This window comes from Phyllobates terribilis, unplaced genomic scaffold, assembly GCF_046119375.1.
Source record: "Phyllobates terribilis strain yellow unplaced genomic scaffold, ASM4611937v1 Scaffold_7__3_contigs__length_470593459, whole genome shotgun sequence".
Taxonomy (NCBI): domain Eukaryota; kingdom Metazoa; phylum Chordata; class Amphibia; order Anura; family Dendrobatidae; genus Phyllobates; species Phyllobates terribilis.
This window is the reverse complement of record NW_027362767.1, coordinates 206,654,048-206,677,166: the sequence shown is the minus strand read 5'-3', so window position 1 is coordinate 206,677,166 and position 23,119 is coordinate 206,654,048.

Here is a 23,119-nt window from a genome sequence, read left to right as displayed (position 1 = left end):
CGTCTTCCTCATTGTCTCCACCAACAGGAGTTACAGTTTGGGAATGAGGGTCTACATTATGGTCAGAACCTTCTGCGTCTGGTCCTGGATCCGACTCATAAAGATTCTGGGCATCAGTGCAGATCATTTCCTCGTCTGGATTCACAGAAGCGCTGGAGTCGACCTCTGATTCCCAGGCTATAGTATGAGTAAACAGCTCTGCAGACTCAACCATCTGTTCTACCTCATACTCAGACGGGCAGCTGGAGATTTGGGAGCTGTGAGGAAGCAAGTGCGATTGGGGTGACACCTTTGAGGACTGGAGTATTTGTGATGTTGAAGTTGATGTGGAGGAGAGCCCACTTAAAGGAGCACTTGATATCCGTTGAAGCACCTGCTGTTTTTGTGCCTCATCTGGAATTTGTAGCGATTGGCGTGGCCGTAAGAAAGGGATCTTATCACATTGTCCGCTAAAAGAAGTAGACATTTTAGTTTGGCTGGAAGATGGTCTTTCTTCTGCAGATGTTACTGTTGCTTTAACACCTACCCCACGGACACAACCTTTTTTCCCCTTCCCAACACGCCTATTCCCCTTTCCACCAGCAGCAGGCCTTTTTCCACTCATTTTGGTGGTTAACTAATTCACAACTCTGGAGTTGTTTGCACAAAAAAACAATGGATGGTAACCGAGCAGAGCTGAGTGGCCAAACTGTGGTATTAGGCCAAAACTATTGGCTGGGTTAGATGCAGAAAAAAATTATATTCAATTTGCAACCTGATGGAGGTCAGTATAGATGGACTAATAGAACAAGTCCCACACACTGCTAGAAGCCCAATATTTTTTCAGAGGTAGATGCAGAAAAAAATATATTCAGTTTGCAACCTGATGGAGGTCAGTATAGATGGACTAATACAACAAGTCCCACACACAGCTAGAAGCCCAAATATTTTTTCAGAGGTACTGTAGATGCAGATAAAAATTATTTTTAATTTGCAACCTGATGGAGGTCAGTATAGATGGACTAATAGAGAAAGTCCGACACACTGCTAGAAGGCCAAATATTTTTTCAGAGCTAGATGCAGAAAAAAATTATATTCAGTTTGCAACCTGATGGAGGTCAGTATAGATGGACTAATAGAATGATGCTATGCCCAAAAGATTTTACTTCACTAGGTGCAGTAAAAAAATTGGTATTCTATACAGAGGTGGTATATCTTGCAACACAGATAGGCTACTCCACTGACTAACACACTCTGCAATAGGCCAAAAAGGATTAGCTTTGCTTGATTCAGCCAAATGCTGTGAAAAAAATTTGCACAGCACTGGCACAGACCTGCCTGGCAAAAACTGATAGGAACTCATGTAACCTAGTCCTGAAAAGGACTCCAATTACAATTAGTCTTTACTCCCACAACCTATCTATTTAAGAGCACAGACCTGCCTGATAAAAGTCGTAGGAAATGCTGTAACCTAGTCCTTAAAAGGACTGCAATCACAACTATTCCCTACTCCCAAGCTATCTGTAGATTTGTGCGAAAATTGGCTTGAAATTAACAAGGTATAGCACACACAGCAACAGCGGTGCCGTCTAACACGCAGCTGCAGCAGTGAGAAAATGGTGGCGACGGGGAAAATGGCTTGGTCTTATAGGGCAAGGACATGTGACATGCACTGCCAATGACACATGCCCTTGCTTGTGTGAAAAAAAGCACTTCGCTCCGTGTGTGCGCTGCTGATAGGCTGACAGATTACACCTCCCCACTGCAAATGCGGGAAAGAGAAAAAAAAATGGAGATCTTCATTATTCCTGCAGAGATCCATCCCCTGCCCCTCCCCCACCCCGCTGTACACTCAAACTGCGTATTAACATTAATTTTCATCATTACTGAGAAAAAATCCAGTTATGATTTTGGTGCACGAACAGTTATCGAACATAACCTCGAACAGCCGAATTTTTCTCAAATTGTTCATGTTCGCCGAACGGCTCGAACACCGCCCAAAACAGCTCGAATTTAAGATTGGCGAACAGTTCGAGTAGAACAACGCTCATCTCTACTGATAATACAGGGGTGTACTCACTTTTGCTGACCGCTGTATGTATAATGTACTGATAATACAGGGGTGTTCTCACTTATACTGAGCGCTGTATATATAATGTACTGATAATGCAGGGGTGTACTCACTTATACTGAGCACTGTATATATAATGTACTGATAATACAGGGGGGTGTACTCACTTATACTGAGCACTGCATATATAATGTACTGATAATACCGGGGGGTGTACTCACTTTTGCTGATCACTGTATGTATATGACGCGCCCCCTGGGCCATATTCTTTAGGGGGAATACCCGGAGCCGGATCAGATGGGAGTTGTAGTCGCCGAGTGGCTGTGACCCGGTCCGTGCCCAGGGTGTCAAGCTCAGTTGTATGTGGCAGTCCTACAGATGTTATTAAGTTCTTTATTGTCGACTACGCCACCCGTTGTATTGCGGTCACTATGGCCGCCGCTGCAGCAGGGTCCGCTGAGGCTGATGGTGTTGGTGCAGCTTTTGGTAGTATAACCCCCAACGGGTGGGGTATAGCCTCAGGGGGTCAGGTGCAGAGGATGGGGGTTGTGGTGGTGCAGCGTAGATGGTCATTAAATACAGAGTCGGGTTGTGCAGTTTAGGGTATTTACTTACTGCTGATGTTCCGGTCACTCCAGCTTCAAGTGACCACCCGAGCCGTGCTGCGTCCACCAGGTCCTGGATTCAGCAAACCCCCAAACAAGTCCGGAGCATGACCCTGAGCTCTCCTTCTGTCCTTTCCTCTGGCCGTCCCCACTAGTGATCCACCTAGGTCCGGCTCCCTCGGGCCTTCTGTTGGGAGACCCTTGGCCTCGGGTTCCCTGACCCACCACGTGGTTTGCCTTCGGGGTGGATGTGGTGGGTGGCCGTGGCAGACGCTGCCCACGGCCTCCGGTCTCTGGCTAGGGTGTGCTTTTGCCCCCACCAGTTTGGGATCCGGTACCCTATTGCCGACTCTTCACCCGGGGATTGAATTTGGGTTCTCAGAGTCCTTTCTTTTTCCCCCTCTGGGTCTTTCCTTCTCTGCTCCACTCTCTCTCTGCAGGCTCATCTGGACCTCTGCTTCTTACTGACTCTGACAGACTGACCCTGATCTAAGATGGTGCCCACCTTAAATACTCCCTCTATGTGTGAGCTCAGGTGACCAGCACCCAATGAGCTCCTATCTTTACCCAGGCTGCTCCCCCTATCTGCCCCTACACTACTTGAGATGTTCCACCCCCCTCCCACTCCAGCCAGGAACAGACTCAGTCGTACCTGCACATTTCTAAGTGGGAGTACCGTCGGTCTGTTCCCCGGAAATGGGATGTGTGTAGTGCATGCAGCCTACCGAGCTCAGGTCCACACTCCATCCTTACCCGGGAGTGGAATATCACACCTCTGGGTTGAGGTGCAATACCCCTGTAGCAGCCGAATCCTCAGGGTGCTACATTCCCCCCTGGTAAATCACAGCACGTCCTCGGGCTGTAAAAACAAAACACCACAAAATATACAAATTTTTCATATAAACATAAACATATAAAACATATAAAACACCATATATATCAGCATAAACTTTTCATATAAACAACATTCTCGTCGCCTCTGGCTCCTCCTCCGGTCACTGTGCAACGTGTGACCGGGTAAAGTGCGACAGTCTTTTGAAGAAAATGGTTTTCCCATAAAACCGGTAGGGGGCGCTTTAGGAAGCGCAACTATATACAGGGGATATGGCCGCTCTCAGTCCTCGGCCAGGTATTTAGGAAAGGGATGACCGCTCTCAGTCCTCGGTCAGTGGGATTAAGGGAAATACGGGTAACAGTTCAATTCTCTGGTCCCAACGGGGACTATAATAGCAGCAACAGTTTCTTTGGTACCCCGACGGGTAACTATGTACAGCCTCTACTCTGCCGTACTCAACGACGACGTCCTCCTGCTCTTTCTTTGTGGTTACCTTTAGCTTCAGACCCGTCCGGGTCCTCTTGTTCTTCCTCCTCACACCGCAGCTCTTCCTCCGTCAGGCGATGCACATGGAGGGCGTAGGGTCCTTTGGCACACTTGTGCCGGGTGAAGGTGACCTCGTCCCCGATGTAAAGGTCACGACCTCTGTGTCCCTCCGGTAGGTGGGACTCAACGTCTCTCCTGGTCACGAAGACGTCGCCTGGGGTGCGGTGGTCTCGGATGAAGCCCCACCCATGCTGCAGATTGAACTTGATCACAGTCCCGATGGTGCGGGGACTATGCGCTGCACGGGGGTCTCTCCTGGCCCGGCTCTTCTGCTCCGCGCTCTTTATTTGAGCTCGCTGTTCCCGGACCCGCCTTTCTCTCCGCTCCCTCTCGAAGACCTCGAGTTGTTGGCGGCAGCACTCAGCACGCTCCGCTGCAGCTGCCCGAGTCTCCTGAGTGAACCCCATGAGATCTTCTCCGGTGGGGTCCCACTCAAATTGGGCCTCTTCTAGCGGGGGCGAGATCCTCTTTACGGGCTTTGGAGCCGGGATCAGGGGTGCACACATGGCCCCAGCCTTCCTCTGCCGTTCCAGTTCATGATATTCCTGGGGCCAGATGAAAGGCTGCCCATCCGGGCACGTGTGTTGGGTAAACAGGTCCTCTCCCAGATGCGGCACTCTTGGTCTTATGGGCGCGGTGGTGTTAGCGCCCGGGTTGCCCGGGCCTTGCGGCCAGGCCTGGGGTATCTGGAAGGTGAAGGGCACCGTAAGGATGGCGGCGCCCTGGGCTACTTGGCCCTGCGACCAGGCCGGTGGCTCCGCGGAGGTAGGGGGCGCTGTTGGTGTTGCGGCGCCCGGGGGTACTAGGCCTTGCGACCAGGCTTGTGTTACTTCCTGCTTGGCCACGCTCGGGGTCATTGCGCATGGCGTCACAGGGGTCGCGGCGGCGGCTTCCGGTTGAGGCCTAGTCTGCAGCAGTGGCGTGGCGATTACGGGCACGGCAGGATAGACTTCGGGCTCTGCGACGGGGAGCTGGGGCAGGTACGCGGTTTCCCGGTTTGGGGTATAGACGTCCCCTTTACCTGCCTCCACTCGTTCGGCTCCCTTCTCGGCGCCGTCTCCGGCCTTCAGTCCTCCCGCGCCATCCTCAGAGGCGGTCTGTCTCCTCGTCTTGGGTGGCGTGCTCCGCTGACGGGTCTCGGTCTGCTGGGCCATCTCACGGCTCCACTCCGCCAACGTCTCTCGCTGTACCCGGGCCATCCTCCTTGCGAGGCCCTTCAGAGCGGTCTGTGCACACTCCCGGTCTCGGGGGAGCTGTGCTAGGACCTCCACTAGGCCTAGTGGGGTCGTTGCTTCTAGCAGGCTCCTGACCAACGGGTCGGTGCTGCTCTGCTCTCCTTCTGCTGTTCCCGGCAGGCTCCTGGCCAGCGGGCCGGTGCTGCTCTGCTCTCCTTCCATCTCCGGGTAAGCTTCTTCTGGACTCAGCTCTAGGCTTCTTGCCTCCGGGTGCGCTCGCTCCAGACTGCTCCAGGCGGCACCCATCTTCGTTCTTTTCTTTCGTCTCCTCCCACTTCGAGGGCGGTCCCGGGGCAACTTGGTGACTGTCAGCTCCAGGGGCTGTTCTTTCACGCTGACCGACACCTCCAGCATCACAGTCTCTGTTGGTGGGGGCGGTTTCCACTTTTGGCGCCATTTTCGGTCCTGGCCCACGATGGGAGGCGGCCTCTTGCCATCCTCTGGCACGCCCATAATGGCGTCCGCTCTGGCAAGGCGGGAAATCCTTGGAAATGGCGGGAACCGCTTCCCAGTGGCGGGAAACTCTGCAGATGGCGGGAAAAAGCTGTTTATGGCGGACAACCGGCGGGAATCGACTGGTGATGGAGTCCGATGGCGGGGACCCTCCGGAACCGGCAGGAGACTTCTTTTTGAGGTAAACTTGCACTTTTCTTCAGGCACGCAGTACCCGGTTGTTGCGGGCACGTTATCCTGCCGACTACGCCAAAGTTGACGCGCCCCCTGGGCCATATTCTTTAGGGGGAATACCCGGAGCCGGATCAGATGGGAGTTGTAGTCGCCGAGTGGCTGTGACCCGGTCCGTGCCCAGGGTGTCAAGCTCAGTTGTATGTGGCAGTCCTACAGATGTTATTAAGTTCTTTATTGTCGACTACGCCACCCGTTGTATTGCGGTCACTATGGCCGCCGCTGCAGCAGGGTCCGCTGAGGCTGATGGTGTTGGTGCAGCTTTTGGTAGTATAACCCCCAACGGGTGGGGTATAGCCTCAGGGGGTCAGGTGCAGAGGATGGGGGTTGTGGTGGTGCAGCGTAGATGGTCATTAAATACAGAGTCGGGTTGTGCAGTTTAGGGTATTTACTTACTGCTGATGTTCCGGTCACTCCAGCTTCAAGTGACCACCCGAGCCGTGCTGCGTCCACCAGGTCCTGGATTCAGCAAACCCCCAAACAAGTCCGGAGCATGACCCTGAGCTCTCCTTCTGTCCTTTCCTCTGGCCGTCCCCACTAGTGATCCACCTAGGTCCGGCTCCCTCGGGCCTTCTGTTGGGAGACCCTTGGCCTCGGGTTCCCTGACCCTCCACGTGGTTTGCCTTCGGGGTGGATGTGGTGGGTGGCCGTGGCAGACGCTGCCCACGGCCTCCGATCTCTGGCTAGGGTGTGCTTTTGCCCCCACCAGTTTGGGATCCGGTACCCTATTGCCGACTCTTCACCCGGGGATTGAATTTGGGTTCTCAGAGTCCTTTCTTTTTCCCCCTCTGGGTCTTTCCTTCTCTGCTCCACTCTCTCTCTGCAGGCTCATCTGGACCTCTGCTTCTTACTGACTCTGACAGACTGACCCTGATCTAAGATGGTGCCCACCTTAAATACTCCCTCTATGTGTGAGCTCAGGTGACCAGCACCCAATGAGCTCCTATCTTTACCCAGGCTGCTCCCCCTATCTGCCCCTACACTACTTGGGATGTTCCACCCCCCTCCCACTCCAGCCAGGAACAGACTCGGTCGTACCTGCACATTTCTAAGTGGGAGTACCGTCGGTCTGTTCCCCGGAAATGGGATGTGTGTAGTGCATGCAGCCTACCGAGCTCAGGTCCACACTCCATCCTTACCCGGGAGTGGAATATCACACCTCTGGGTTGAGGTGCAATACCCCTGTAGCAGCCGAATCCTCAGGGTGCTACATATAATGTACTGATAATACAGGGGGGTGTACTCACTTTTGCTGAGCTCTGTATATATAATGTACTCATAATACAGGTAGGGTGTTCTCACTTTTGCTGACCGCTGTATGTATAATGTACTGATAATACAGGGGTGTACTCATTATACTGAGCCCTGTATATATAATGTACTGATAATACAGGGGTGTACTCACTTACACTGAGCCCTGTATATATAATGTACTGATAATACAGGGGTGTACTCACTTATACTGAACGCTGTATATATAATGTACTGATAATACAGGGGGGTACTCACTTATACTGAGCTCTGTATATATAATGTACTGATAATACAAGGGTGTACTCACTTTTGCTGAACGCTGTATATATAATGTACTGATAATACAGGGGGGTGTACTCACTTTTGCTGAGCGTTGTATATGTAATGTACTGAAAATACAGGGTGTACTCACTTACACTGAGCACTGTATATATAATGTGCTGATAATACAGGGGGGTGTACTCACTTATACTGAGTGCTGTATATATAATGTACTGATAATACAGGGGTGTACTCACTTATACTGAGCCCTGCATATATAATGTACTGATAATACAGGGGTGTACTCACTTATACTGAGCGCTGTATATATAATGTACTGATAATTCAGTGGTGTACTCACTTATACTGAGCGCTGTATATATAATGTACTGATAATATAGGGGTGTTCTCACTTATACTGAGCCCTGTATATATAATGTACTGATAATACAGGGGTGTACTCACTTATACTGAGCTCTGTATATATAATGTACTGATAATACAGGGGTGTACTCACTTATACTGAGCGCTGTATATATAATGTACTGATAATACAGGGGTGTACTCACTTATACTGAGCGCTGTATATATAATGTACTGATAATACTGGGGTGTACTCACTTATACTGAGCACTGTATATATAATGTACTGATAATACAGGGGTGTACTCACTTATACTGAGTGCTGTATATATAATGTACTGATAATACAGGGGTGTACTCACTTATACTGAGCGCTGTATATATAATGTACTGATAATACAGGGGTGTACTTGTGGCACCCCAGGGGTCTGGTCTCCACAGTAATAGCAATGTTATGTCTGAGAGCAGGTGAGAGGTCTCTTGGTCAGGAATCCTATGCATGCCACACCTCCTGTCCAGTCCTGGGAGGGGAAGAACTTCCCCTATATAAAACTAGGGCTGAGGCAGGGTGAGAGAGAGAAAGAGAAGAAGAGAAAGAGAAGAAGAGGAGCAGCTTAGGAAAGAAAGATCAGGAGCTCAGTGGGAGCAGTGCTAAAAGGAATCAGGGGCTGGCAGCTGAAGAGCTCGCCCTGATTGAAGAGTTACCACCGGACCCGGAGTCCGAGGCTGTGGGGATTAACCCTGACCCAGCAGCAGAAACCGACCGGCAGGGGATTTCAGGTCCTCTGGCCAAGAAACCCGAAGGCACGGTCACACGCGTGGGACCAGCACCGCCGTCGTGGAGCGGAAGCCACTAGAAGGCCCCGAGTCACCGGCCATACGGGTGAGCACCACACGGTACACTCAGGGACGTGGGCTACCTTTACCCGCCTCTAGCAAGGAAGCCAGAAGAGTACAATTAGTTGGGGAGGCCTACAACTCCGCCTGGCCAAGGGGGATCCCATCTGCTCAAGGACTGACCAGGCCCCGACCGCTAGCCAGTACTCCGGGAGGGTCTATCTTTGTCACCAGTAAAGACCCTGAACTACACCGCATCGTCTCTGAGTGGATCCTGCTATCCCCATCATCCACGTCGGCTGCCCTGAGGCCATACCCCTCCCGTTGGGGGTTACACCATCCACGCTGCACCATCCTTCCACCGGCCTCAGTGGTCTGCCCTGCAGTGGCAGCTCCATAGCTGCATTCAACGGGTGGCGTAGTCGTCCTACATCTACTGCTAATATACCGCCACTTAGTCTGACTCCCTGGGCACGGACCGGGTCATCGCCACGAGACTACTACCCCTATCCGATCCGGCTCCGGGTAGGCTCCCGCGTGCGCAACGCTGAGCGACTCAGGCCCAGGGGCGCGTCAGCTTTTGGCGTAGTCGGCAAGATTCCGTGCCCGCAACCACCGGGTACTGCGTGCCTGAAAAAAGAGACTTTTAAACTTACCTGTGGTGAAGATTCCCACCATCCGGCGCCATCTTCAGCCTTCTTCCCGCCATCGGTGAAGATTCCCGCCATCCGGCGCCATTTTCAGCCTTCTTCCCGCCTTCCGTGGAGTTTTCCCGCCGTTGGACGCCATCTTGAAGACGCCGCGCGGGAAGAAGAGGGGCGTGGACTCCAAAAGCGCGCGAGAACTGAAGCCCCGCCTCACGTCCAGACGTCGCGTAAGGTCCTGGAAGGAGCCCAGCAGACGCTGACGTCACAGGAGCGCGACGGAAGGTCCTCAACCCTGACGATCCACTGCGGAGCCGCGGCCTACGGAAGAGAATAATCGCAAGGTAGGCCACGGTCCACTAGGGGGGAGGAAGATGTCGGATACGGAGGAGAGCTTCACTGCCTCAACCCCCGCCAGCGCCAGCGCTGCTGCAGTCATGCCTTTTACCATGCCCTATATCCCGGGAGCAGCCTGGCTACCCCAATACTCAGGGGAGTCACATACCCTGAATGACTTTAGAGAAAAGCTGGATAGCCTCTTCCAGGTATACCCCCTCACAGAAGAGCAAAAAGTGAGCATCCTGGTGGCCCAACTAACCGGGGCAGCCCAAAGGGAGGTAAAGTCCTGGCCACCTGGGAGGAGGACTGTCGCGGGGATACTAACCCGGCTGAGGGACACCTTTGATACCCGCACCTCAGCCGAGATTAAGCTTAAATTCTATGGGTGCAAGCAGCGAGCACATGAGAGTATAAGGGACTATGCACTAAACCTACAAGAGGCCCTGAGAGCCATTAAGCAGACCGACCCCGACAGCGTGGGAAACGAGGACAGGCTGTTGACCGAACAATTTATAGAGGGACTATATTGCAATGTCCACTGAACCCAGTTGCGGGCCATAGCCTTACAGGATCCTCATCTGGACTTTGCACAGTTCAAGGACAGAGCCATCCGGGTGCTCCGAGAACCGGCACCGGGTGGCGTTGTGACCCACAGGCGCCCAGCTATCACTTACCACCAGGAGACGGCGCCATTGTCGGCAGGGCCTGTGGGGGCTGATGCGCAGGCTTTGAACAATGACCCGGCTCCAGACCTGCACCATCAGGTCCAAGAGCTAGCTAAAAGCGTTGCTGCGCTAACCCGAACTGTGCAGTCTTTACAGGTTTCCACTCCAGGGAAGATCCAGCTGGCATCCGGACCGGAGGACATCCCGTGGCGTCGACCAAGGAGGACCCCACCGGCCAGAGGAAGACCCAGCGACCGATACAACGAGGACGGACAACCCATCTGCCGCCGCTGCAATCAACCCGGACATATGGCAAGGTACTGTCCTTTAAACTGGCACAACCTGGGGTAGAGGGCCAACCCCCAGGAAAAAGATCACCAGGCCCATCGAACTGGCGCGACAAATATGTGGGAGGACGTCCAGTCTTGCCTGTGGTACTGGATGGCATTCCTATGAGTGCCCTACTGGACACCGGGTCACAGGTCACCACCATCCCGTACGTGCTCTTCAAGCAGTACTGGAATGACTCGGATATAACCCGCTACCCTGACGACGACTTGAGTATCATTGCCAGCAATGGTCAACCCGTGCCGCAGATCGGATTTAAAGAGATGACCATTAAAATCGGTAGAGTCGAACTGGCAGCACAGGGACTGATCATTGTAGACATTGACAAGCGTGAGAGTCACCCAAAGATAACTCTAGGAACTAATGTGATTGAAAATTGTCTTGCAGAGGTGATTTTCATTTTACAGCAGGTTGCCAAGAACGCCAGCTCCGGCCAGCAGCGAGTGCTCCAGAAAGAGATCCGGGCACTGATGCGACGGCAACAAGTGGAACTCTCCGGCGGTGAGATTGGTATCGTAAGAATGTGTGACCCTTTCCCTATTGCCATGCCCCCGAAAAGTGAAATGATGATTTGGTGCCGGGCAGCTATTGGTCTGAGAGGTAGAGATTACCAGGCCATGGTAGAACCAGTCTACTCAGACAGTAGGCCCACCATTTTGACAGCCCGGGGGGTAGTTGATGTACGCCATGGGAGGGTGCCCGTTCGCATAATAAATATCGGGAAAAGGGAAGTATACCTGCCCCGGTATGCTACGCTAGCCAAATTATATACTATCAACCAAAATTCTATACAGTCTGTGGAACCCTTGCCTCCATCTCATCCGGAGGAAGGTAACGGCTCTAAGGAAATAATGGAGGATTGGTGTCAGCAACTACATTTGGGTACTGACTCCACTCCCTCCCATCAGAAACAGGGAGTCTACCGGGTGGTTCAAGAGTACGAGAGAGTGTTTAGTAAACACCCGTTAGACTTCGGGCGAGTCAAGGGGGTAGAACATCACATCCCCACGGGAGACCATCCTCCCATAAAAGAGAGGTATCGACCCGTACCCCCTGCACACTACCAACACGCCAAGGGGATGCTTAGAGACATGAAGGAGGCTGGGGTAATCAGGGATAGCTGTAGCCCCTGGGCAGCTCCACTAGTCTTGGTCAAAAAGAAAGACAACACCATGAGAATGTGTGTAGATTACCGGAAAATAAACCGTATCACACACAAAGATGCGTACCCCTTACCAAGAATAGAGGAGTCTTTGGCTGCTTTAAAATCTGCTAACTTCTTCTCCACCTTGGATCTCACTAGCGGGTACTGGCAGGTTCCTGTAGCAGAGGCGGATCGGGAGAAGACTGCATTCACCACCCCGATGGGACTTAGCGAGTTTACCTGCATGCCGTTTGGACTCTGCAACGCACCAGGAACCTTCCAGCGATTGATGGAGTGCTGTCTGGGACACCGGAACTTTGAGACGGTCCTGTTATACCTGGACGATGTCATCGTCTACTCCAAGACCTACGAGGACCACCTGAAGCACCTGGCGGAAGTGTTTGAAGCTCTGGCAAGTTACGGCCTAAAGGTGAAACCTTCCAAGTGTCACCTCCTGAAGCCAAAGGTGCAGTACCTGGGACACGTGGTGAGTGCTGACGGAGTGGCTCCCGACCCTGATAAGATCACCGCAATTAAGGAATGGCCAAGCCCCTCCAGCGTAAAGGAAGTGAGGCAGTTCCTCGGGTTGGTAGGCTACTACCGAAGGTTCATTCCCGGTTTCACCAAAAAGGCAGCTCCTATGCAGGACCTCCTGATAGGCCAGTCCAGGAAGGCCAAGAACCAGAAGCCGCCCTTCAGATGGGAGAAGTTGGAAGAAGAGTCCTTCCGCCAGCTGAAGATGGCCCTCACGGGGGATGAAATCCTGGTGTACCCTGATTATAGCCAGCCCTTTATCCTCTACACCGACGCCAGTAACATCGGGCTAGGAGCCGTACTATCCCAGATCCAGCAGGGGAAAGAACGGGTAATTGCTTACGCTAGCCGAAAACTGCGACCCACCGAAAGAAACCCTGAGAATTACAGCTCATTTAAGCTAGAGTTCCTGGCAGTGGTGTGGGCAGTCACCGAACGCTTTAAGCACTACCTAGCTTCTTCCCGGTTCACCGTGTACACGGATAACAACCCGTTGACACACCTGGACACTGCAAGACTCGGTGCCCTAGAGCAGAGATGGATGGCCCGCTTGTCCAACTATGAGTTTACAATCAAATACCGGGCAGGACGCTCCAATACCAACGCAGACGCCGTGTCCAGGATGCCAAACCTACCGGACGTAGGGGAAGATTCAGAGGAACTGGAAGAAGTTGAGCTCCCCGCGTTCCACCGTCATGGGACTATCCAGTATTCCCACCGTGTAAGAAGTAAGCAAACCGCTACGTTCAACCCCTTACCTCATTACAACTGGGTGGAGACGCAAGACAGTGACCCTGCCGTCCGACTGGTAAAGGAGATGCTGACTCAGCCAGATGCACGCCTTGACCCAGACGCTCCGGAGGAAGCCAAGCAACTGTGGGCTGAGAAGAGTCGACTGTTCCTTTACAAGGGAAAGTTGTGCCGCAGAATGGTTTTCTCCCGGACGCATGAACTAATCTGGCAAGTAGTGGTGCCAAGAAGAGACGCAGCTATGGTGATGGAGGCATACCACGACGGAGCTGGGCATTTCGGATGGAAGAAGCTGGAGTTCCTGCTGTGCGGGCGGTTCCATTGGGTAGGCATGAGAGGAACCTTCGAGAGGTGGTGCAGAGACTGTGGCCCATGCAACTTAAGAAGGAGGGACCGTGCCAGCCAGAAGACTCCCCTGCGGTCCATCATCACCAGACAGCCGTTGGAACTGGTAGCCTTGGATCATGTAAAACTGACCCCAAGCAGAAGTGGCTACGTCTACGCGTTAACCATCGTGGATCACTACTCCCGGTTCTTGGTTGTCGTCCCTGTCAAGGACTTAACGGCTCACACAGCAGCTAGAGCCTTCCAGCAGCATTTCTGCCGTCCGCATGGATACCCGGAGCAGGTGCTGACGGACCAGGGGCCTGCCTTTGAAGCGGAGGTCTTCCAGGAGTTCTGCACCCTGTATGGATGCCGGAAGATAAGAACAACACCCTATCACCCGCAAACTAATGGACTTTGTGAGAAAATGAACCAGGTGGTGATAGATCTCCTGAAAACATTGCCCCTGGAGGAACGCAGTCTGTGGCCTGAGAAGCTGCCCGACCTGGTGGACCTATACAACCACATCCCTGTAGGTTCCACCAACTGTACCCCGGCTTACCTAATGAGGGCAAGACCTGGTAAGCTTCCTGTTGATCTGGAGATGGGAGTCCTGACACCCGAGGACACTTCACCAGAAGCCAACTGGGACACAGAGAGGCAGCAGCAATACCGAAAAGTACAGGAGAGCGTGGAGCGTAGTCTCTGTCAAGCTAGGGAAAGACAAGAGAAAACTTACAACCAGTATGCTCCCGCTGTTCCCCTGGTGCCCGGAGAGCAGGTCTTGAAGAGGAAAAGACGGCTCCACAAGTTGGACGACCAATGGGAGAAGGACCCGTACACCGTACTGCCCTCAAGCCACGACAACTCAAAGATCTGTACAATCAGTAAAGACGGAGGGGAAACCACAGCCATTGTATCCCGGGATCACCTAAAGAAGTGTCCCGAACAGCTACGGAACCCTGAAGAGGAACAAGAGGACCCTCGACCCGTAGAGGAAAGGGAAGATATGGTTAGTACTGTGCTCGGAGACTTCCCTCGGTCTTGGACTCAAGTCAATGGTGCTGTTGTGGTACCCGTCCTCACGTTCCTCCAACCAGCATCCCAAGTGCCTACGGAGACACAGGTAGAACTGGAGGAACAGCCGGTCCAGGAGGCAGAAGGCCCCACACAAGCAGACCAGGAAAATCAACCCTCTGCTTATAGTGAGCCTGCCATACCCCTAGTGAGCCAAAGAGCCCGTAGACGGCTGCCCAGTTTACCCTTGACAGCTCCTATACCCTGTAGCTCAGGACCAATCAACCAGCTCCGTAGGTCCACTAGGGTTACTAGAGGCCAGCTGCCCATACGGTGGAGGATCTAAATGTTCAAGCTATTTTATTAATGTTTACCTGTTTATTGTTGCTTGTGTATAATTATGTGTTTCTAGTTATTTATAGGAGTCTTTGGTGGATTTACCGGGAATCCTTTGTGCATATAGTTGGAGCGTAACCCAGGACGGACTGAAAGACTGTTAAGGACTCGGGGCAGGACAGACCCCTACCTGGTTACGTCTCCCTGTGTTGGTGAAATGGACAACCTTGTTTTCCTCAAAAGTTACACCCGGTTGCGGACACGCCGTGACCACCTTATGTGTTGTCTCTATCAGAATGTTATTGTTTGCACCTTGTTATGTTTACAAAAGTATGTTTAGTCCCGGAGTACTAACTTTCACTAGGGGGGAATGTGGCACCCCAGGGGTCTGGTCTCCACAGTAATAGCAATGTTATGTCTGAGAGCAGGTGGGAGGTCTCTTGGTCAGGAATCCTATGCATGCCACACCTCCTGCCCAGTCCTGGGAGGGGAAGAACTTCCCCTATATAAAACTAGGGCTGAGGCAGGGTGAGAGAGAGAAAGAGAAGAAGAGAAAGAGAAGAAGAGGAGCAGCTTAGGAAAGAAAGATCAGGAGCTCAGTGGGAGCAGTGCTAAAAGGAATCAGGGGCTGGCAGCTGAAGAGCTCGCCCTGATTGAAGAGTTACCACCGGACCCGGAGTCCGAGGCTGTGGGGATTAACCCTGACCCAGCAGCAGAAACCGACCGGCAGGGGATTTCAGGTCCTCTGGCCAAGAAACCCGAAGGCACGGTCACACGCGTGGGACCAGCACCGCCGTCGTGGAGCGGAAGCCACTAGAAGGCCCCGAGTCACCGGCCATACGGGTGAGCACCACACGGTACACTCAGGGACGTGGGCTACCTTTACCCGCCTCTAGCAAGGAAGCCAGAAGAGTACAATTAGTTGGGGAGGCCTACAACTCCGCCTGGCCAAGGGGGATCCCATCTGTTCAAGGACTGACCAGGCCCCGACCGCTAGCCAGTACTCCGGGAGGGTCTATCTTTGTCACCAGTAAAGACCCTGAACTACACCGCATCGTCTCTGAGTGGTTCCTGCTATCCCCATCATCCATGTCGGCTGCCCTGAGGCCATACCCCTCCCGTTGGGGGTTACACCATCCATGCTGCACCATCCTTCCACCGGCCTCAGCGGTCTGCCCTGCAGTGGCAGCTCCATAGCTGCATTCAACGGGTGGCGTAGTCGTCCTACATCTACTGCTAATATACCGCCACTTAGTCTGACTCCCTGGGCACGGACCGGGTCATCGCCACGAGACTACTACCCCTATCCGATCCGGCTCCGGGTAGGCTCCCGCGTGCGCAACGCTGAGCGACTCAGGCCCAGGGGCGCGTCATACTCACGTATACTGAGCAATGGATATATAATGTACTGATAATACAGGGGTGTACTCACTTATACTGAGCGCTGTATATATAATGTACTGATAATACAGGGGGGTACTCACTTATACTGAGCTCTGTATATATAATGTACTGATAATACAGGGGTGTTCTCACTTAAACTGAGCGCTGTATATATAATGTACTTATAATACAGTGGTGTACTCACTTATACTGAGTGCTGTATATATAATGTACTGATAATACAGGGGTGTGCTCACTTATACTGAGCCCTGTATATATAATGTACTGATAATACAGGGGTGTACTCACTTATACTGAGCGCTGTATATATAATGTACTGATAATACAGGGGTGTACTCACTTATACTGAGCGCTGTATATATAATGTACTGATAATACAGGGGTGTACTCACTTATACTGAGCCCTGTATATATAATGTACTGATAATACAGGGGTGTACTCACTTACACTGAGCCCTGAATATATAATCTACTGCTAATACAGCGGTGTACTCACTTATACTGAGCGCTGTATATATAATGTACTGATAATACAGGGGTGTACTCACTTATACTGAGCGCTGTATATATAATATACTGATAATAAAGGGGTGTACTCACTTATACTGAGCTCTGTATATATAATGTACTGATAATATAGGGGTGTACTCACTTTTGCTGAACGCTGTATATATAATGTACTGATAACACAGGGGGGTGTACTCACTTATACTGAGCACAGTATATATAATGTACTGATAATACAGGGGTGTACTCACTTTTGCTGAATGCTGTATATATAATGTACTGATAATACAGGGGTGTACTCACTTATACTGAGCGGCGTATATATAATGTACTTGTGACACCCCAGGGGTCTGGTTGCCACAGTGATAGAGATATTATGTCTGAGAGCAGGTGGGAGGTCCTTTGGTCAGGGATCCTGTGCATGCCACACCTCCTGCCCAGTCTTGGGAGGGGAAGAACTTCCCCTGTATAAACCCGGGGCTGAGGCAGGGTGAGTCAGACAAGGAGAGTGGAGAAGAGAAGCAGCATAGGAAACAGCAGAGTTACAAGGAGTCAGGGGCTGGCAGCTACAGAGCTCGCCCTGACTAAGAAGATTCTTTACCGGACCCGGAGTCCGAGGCTGTGGGGACTAACTCCTACCCAGCAGCAGAATCCGTCGGGCAGGGGATTTCAGGTCCTCTGGCCCAGAAGCCCGAAGGCACGGTCACACGCGTGGGACCAGCACCGCCATCGTGGAGCGGAAGCCATTAGAAGGCCCCGAGTCACCGGCCATACGGGTGAGCACCACACGGTACACTCAGGGACGTGGGCTACTTACATCAGCTTCTAGCAAGGTAGCCAGAAGAGTACAGTCAGTTTGGGAGGCCTACAACTACGCCTGGCCAGGGGAGATCCCATCTGCTCAAAGACTGACCAGGCCCCGTTTGCTAGCAAGTACTCCGGGAGGGTCTGTCGTTGTTACCAGTAAAGACCCTGAACTACACCGTACCGTCTCTGAGTGGTTCCTGCTACCCCCATCATCCACGTCGGCTGCCCTGAGGCCATACCCCTCCCGTTGGGGGTTATACTATCACGCTGCACAATCCTACCACCGGCCTCAGCGGTCTGCCCTGCAGCAGCAGCTTCCTGGCTGCACTCAACGGGTGGCGTAGTCATCAACTATTTACTACTAATAGACTGCCGTCTAGTTTGACTCCCTGGGCACGGACCGGGTCACCGCCACGAGATTGCAACCCTCCACGGATCCGGCTCCGGGTAAGCTCCCGCGTGCGCACCGCAGCACGACACAGGCCCAGGGGCGCGTCATACTGATAATACAGGGGTGTACTCACTTATACTGAGCGCTGTATATATAATGTACTTATAATACAGGGGTGTACTCACTTACACTGAGCCCTGTATATATAATGTACAGATAATACAGGGGGGTGTACTCACTTATACTGAGCACTGTATATATAATGTACTGATAATACAGGGGGGTGTACTCACTTTTGCTGAGCGCTGTATATATAATGTACTGAAAATACAGGGGTGTACTCACTTATACTGAGCGCTGTATATATAATGTACTGATAATACAGGGGTGTACTTGTGGCACCCCAGGGGTCTGGTTTTCCACAGTAATGTAATGTTATGTCTGAGAGCAGGTGGAAGGTCCTTTGGTCAGGGATCCTGTGCATGCCACACCTCCTGCCCAGTCTTGGGAGGGGAAGAACTTCCCCTGTATAAACCCTGGGCTGAGGCAGGGTTAGTCAGTCAAGGAGAGTAGAGACAAGAAACAGCAGAAGCAATACTACTACGAGTCAGGGGCTGGCAGCTGCAGAGCTCGCCCTGACTGAGAAGCTTTCTTACCGGACCCGGCGTCCGAGGCTGTGGGGACTAACTCTTACCCAGCAGCAGAAGCCGACCGGCAGGGGATTTCAGGTCCTCAGGCCCAGAAACCCGAAGGCACGGTCACACGCGTGGGACCAGCACCGCCATCGTGGAGCGGAAGCCATTAGAAGGCCCCGAGTCACCGGCCATACGGGTGAGCACCACACGGTACACTCAGGGACGTGGGCTACTTATATCCGCTTCTAGCAAGGTAGCCAGAAGAGTACAGTCAGTTTGGGAGGCCTACAACTCCGCCTGGCCAGGGGAGATCCCATCTGCTCAAGGACTGACCAGGCCCCGTTCACTAGCAAGTACTCCGGGAGGGTCTATCGTTGTTACCAGTAAAGACCCTGAATTACACCGCACCGTCTCTGAGTGGTTCCTGCTACCCCCATCATCCACACCTGCTGCCCTGAGGCCATACCCCTCCCGTTGGGGGTTATACCATCTACGCTGCACCATCCATCCACCGGCCTCAGCGGACTGTCCTGCAGCGGCAGCTCCATAGCTGCATTCAACGGGTGGCGTAGTCGTCCTACATCTACCGCTGTTACATCGCCGCTCAGTTTGACTCCCTGGGCACGGACCGGGTCACCGCCACGAGACTACAACCCTCAAGAGATCCGGCTCCGGGTAAGCTCCCGCGTGCGCAACGCAGCGCGACAAAGGCCCAGGGGCGCGTCAACTTTGGCGTAGTCGGCAGGATCTCGTGCCCGCAACCACCGGGTACTGCGTGCCTGAAAAAGAGACTTTTAAAACTTACCATCCGTGAAGTTTTCCCGCCATCGGTGAAGATTCCCGCCATCCGGCGCCATTTTCAGCCTTCTTCCCGCCATCTGTGAAGATTCCCGCCATCCGGCGCCATCTTCAGCCTTCTTCCCGCCATCCGTGGAGTTTTCCCGCCGTTGGACGCCATCTTGAGGACGCCGCGCGGGAAGAAGAGGGGCGTGGACTCCGAAAGCGCGCGAGAACTGAAGCCCCGCCTTACGTCCGGACGTTGCGTAAGGCCCTGGAAGGAGCCCAGCAGACGCCGACGTCACAGGAGCGCGACGGAAGATCCTCAACCCTGACGATCCACTGCGGAGCCGCGGCCTACGGAAGAGGATCATCGCAAGGTAGGCCACGGTCCACTAGGGGGGAGGAAGATGTCGGATACGGAGGAGAGCTTCACTGCCTCAACCCCCGCCAGCGCTACCGCTGCTGCAGTTATGCCCTTCACCATGCCCTATATCCCGGGAGCAGCTTGGCTACCCCAGTACTCAGGGGAGTCACATACCCTGCATGACTTTAGAGAAAAGCTGGATAGCCTCTTCCAGGTGTACCCCCTCACAGAAGAGCAAAAAGTGAGCATCCTGGTGGCCCAACTAACCGGGGCAGCCAAAAGGGAAGTAAAATCCTGGCCACCTGGGAGGAAGACTGTCGCAGGGATACTAACCCGGCTGAAGGACACCTTTGATACCCGCACCTCAGCCGAGATTAAGCTTAGATTCTACGGGTGCAAGCAGCGAGCGCATGAGAGTATAAGGGACTATGCACTAAACCTACAAGAGGCCCTGAGGGCCATTAAGCAGACCGACCCTGATGGAGTGGGAAACGAGGACAGGCTGTTGACCGAACAGTTTATAGAGGGACTGTATTGTAATACCCACCGAACCCAGTTGCGGGCAATGGCCTTACAGGATCCCCATCTGGGCTTTGCACAGTTCAAGGACAGAGCCATCCGGGTGCTCCGAGAACCGGCACCGGGTGGCGTTGTGACCCACAAGCGCCCTGCTATCACTTACCACCAGGAGGCGGCGCCCTTGTCGGCAGGGCCTGTGGGAGCTGATGCGCAGGCTTTGGACAATGACCCGGCTCCAGACCTACACCAACAGGTCCAAGAGCTAGCTAAGAGCGTTGCTGCGCTAACCCGAACTGTGCAGTCTTTACAGGCTTCCACCCCAGGGAAGATCCAGCTGGCATCCGGACCGGAGGACATCCCGTGGCGTCGACCAAGGAGGACCCCACCGGCCAGAGGAAGACCCAGTGACCGATACAGCGAGGACGGACGACCCATCTGCCGCCGCTGCAATCAACCTGGACATATGGCAAGGTACTGTTCTTTAAACGGGCACAACCTGGGGTAGAGGGCCAACCCCCAGGAAAAAGATCACCAGGCCCATCGAACTGGCGCGACAGATATGTGGGAGGACGTCCAGTCTTGCCTGTGGTACTGGATGGCATTCCCATGAGTGCCCTACTGGACACCGGGTCACAGGTCACCACCATCCCGTACGTGCTCTTTAAGCAGTACTGGAATGACTCGGATATTACCCGCTACCCTGACGACGACTTGAGTATCATCGCCAGCAATGGCCAGCCCGTGCCACAGATCGGATTTAAAGAGGTGACCATCAAAATCGGTAGAGTCGAACTGGCAGCACAGGGACTGATCATTGTAGATATTGACAAACATGAGAGTCACCCAAAAATAACTATAGGAACTAATGTAATTGAAAATTGTCTTGCAGAGGTGATTTTCCTTTTACAGCAGGTTGCCAAGAACGCCAGCTCCGGCGAGCAGCGGGTGCTCCAGAAAGAGATCCGGGCACTGATGCGACGGCAACAGGTGGAACTCTCCGGCGGTGAGATTGGTAGCGTAAGAATGTGTGACCCTTTTCCTATTGCCATGCCCCCAAAAAGTGAAATGATGATTTGGTGCCGGGCAGCTATTGGTCTGAGAGGTAGAGATTACCAGGCAATGGTAGAACCAGTTTACTCAGACAGTAGGCCCACCATCTTGACAGCACGGGGGGTGGTTAATGTACGCCATGGGAGGGTGCCCGTTCGCATAATCAATATCGGGAAGAGGGAAGTGTACCTGCCCCGGTATGCCACGCTAGCCAAATTATATACCATTAACCAAAATGCTATACAATCTGTGGAACCCTTGCATCCATCTCACCCGGAGGAAGGTAACGGCTCTAAGAAAACAAAGGAGGACTGGTGTCAGCAACTACATTTGGGTACTGACTCCACTCCCTCACATCAGAAACAGGGAGTCTATCGGGTGGTTCAAGAGTACGAGAGAGTGTTTAGTAAACACCCGTTAGACTTCGGGCGAGTCAAGGGGGTAGAACACCACATCCCCACGGGAGACCATCCTCCCATAAAAGAGAGGTATCGACCCGTACCCCCTGCACACTACCAACACGCCAAGGGGATGCTTAGAGACATGAAGGAGGCTGGGGTGATCAGGGATAGCTGTAGCCCCTGGGCAGCTCCACTAGTCTTAGTCAGAAAAAAAGACAACACCATGAGGATGTGTGTAGATTACCGGAAAATCAACCGTATCACACACAAGGATGCGTACCCCTTACCAAGGATAGAGGAGTCATTGGCTGCTTTAAGATCTGCTATCTTCTTCTCTACCTTGGATCTCACTAGCGGGTACTGGCAGGTTCCTGTAGCAGAGGCGGACCGTGAGAAGACCGCATTCACCACCCCGATGGGACTTAGCGAGTTCACCTGCATGCCGTTCGAACTCTGCAATGCACCGGGAACCTTCCAACGACTAATGGACTGTTGTCTGGGCCACAGAAACTTCGAGACGGTCCTGTTGTACCTGGACGATGTCATCGTATATTCCAAGACGTATGAGGACCACCTGAAACACCTGGCGGAAGTGTTCGAAGCTCTGGCAAGTTACGGCCTAAAGGTGAAACCCTCCAAGTGTCACCTCCTGAAACCAAAGGTGCAGTACCTGGGACACGTGGTGAGCGCTGACGGAGTGGCTCCCGACCCTGATAAGATCACCGCAATTAAGGAATGGCCAAGCCCCTCCAGCGTAAAAGAAGTGCGGCAGTTCCTCGGGTTGGTAGGCTACTACCGAAGGTTTATTCCCGGTTTCACCAAAAAGGCAGCACCTATGCAGGACCTCCTGATAGGCCAGTCCCGGAAGGCCAAGAACCAGAAGCCGCCCTTCAAATGGGAGGAGCTGGAAGAAGAGTCCTTCCGCCAGCTGAAGATGGCCCTCACGGGGGACGAAATCCTGGCGTACCCGGATTATAGCCAGCCCTTTATCCTCTACACCGACGCCAGTAACATCGGGCTAGGAGCCGTACTGTCCCAGATCAAGCAGGGGAAGGAACGAGTAATCGCCTACGCCAGCCGAAAGCTGCGACCCACCGAAAGGAATCCCGAGAATTACAGCTCATTTAAGCTAGAGTTCCTGGCCGTAGTATGGGCAGTCACCGAGCGCTTTAAGCATTACCTCGCTTCTTCCCGGTTCACCGTGTACACGGATAACAACCCGTTGACACACCTGGACACGGCAAGACTCGGTGCCCTGGAGCAGAGGTGGATGGCCCGTCTGTCCAACTACGAGTTCACAATCAAATACCGGGCCGGACGCTCCAATACCAACGCGGACGCCCTGTCCAGGATGCCCAACCTGCCGGACGAAGGAGAAGATCCGGAGGGACTGGAAGAAGTTGAACTCCCTGCGTTCCACCGTCATGGGACTATCCAGTACTCCCACCGGGTAAGGAGTAAGCAGGCTGCTACGTTGAACCCCTTACCTC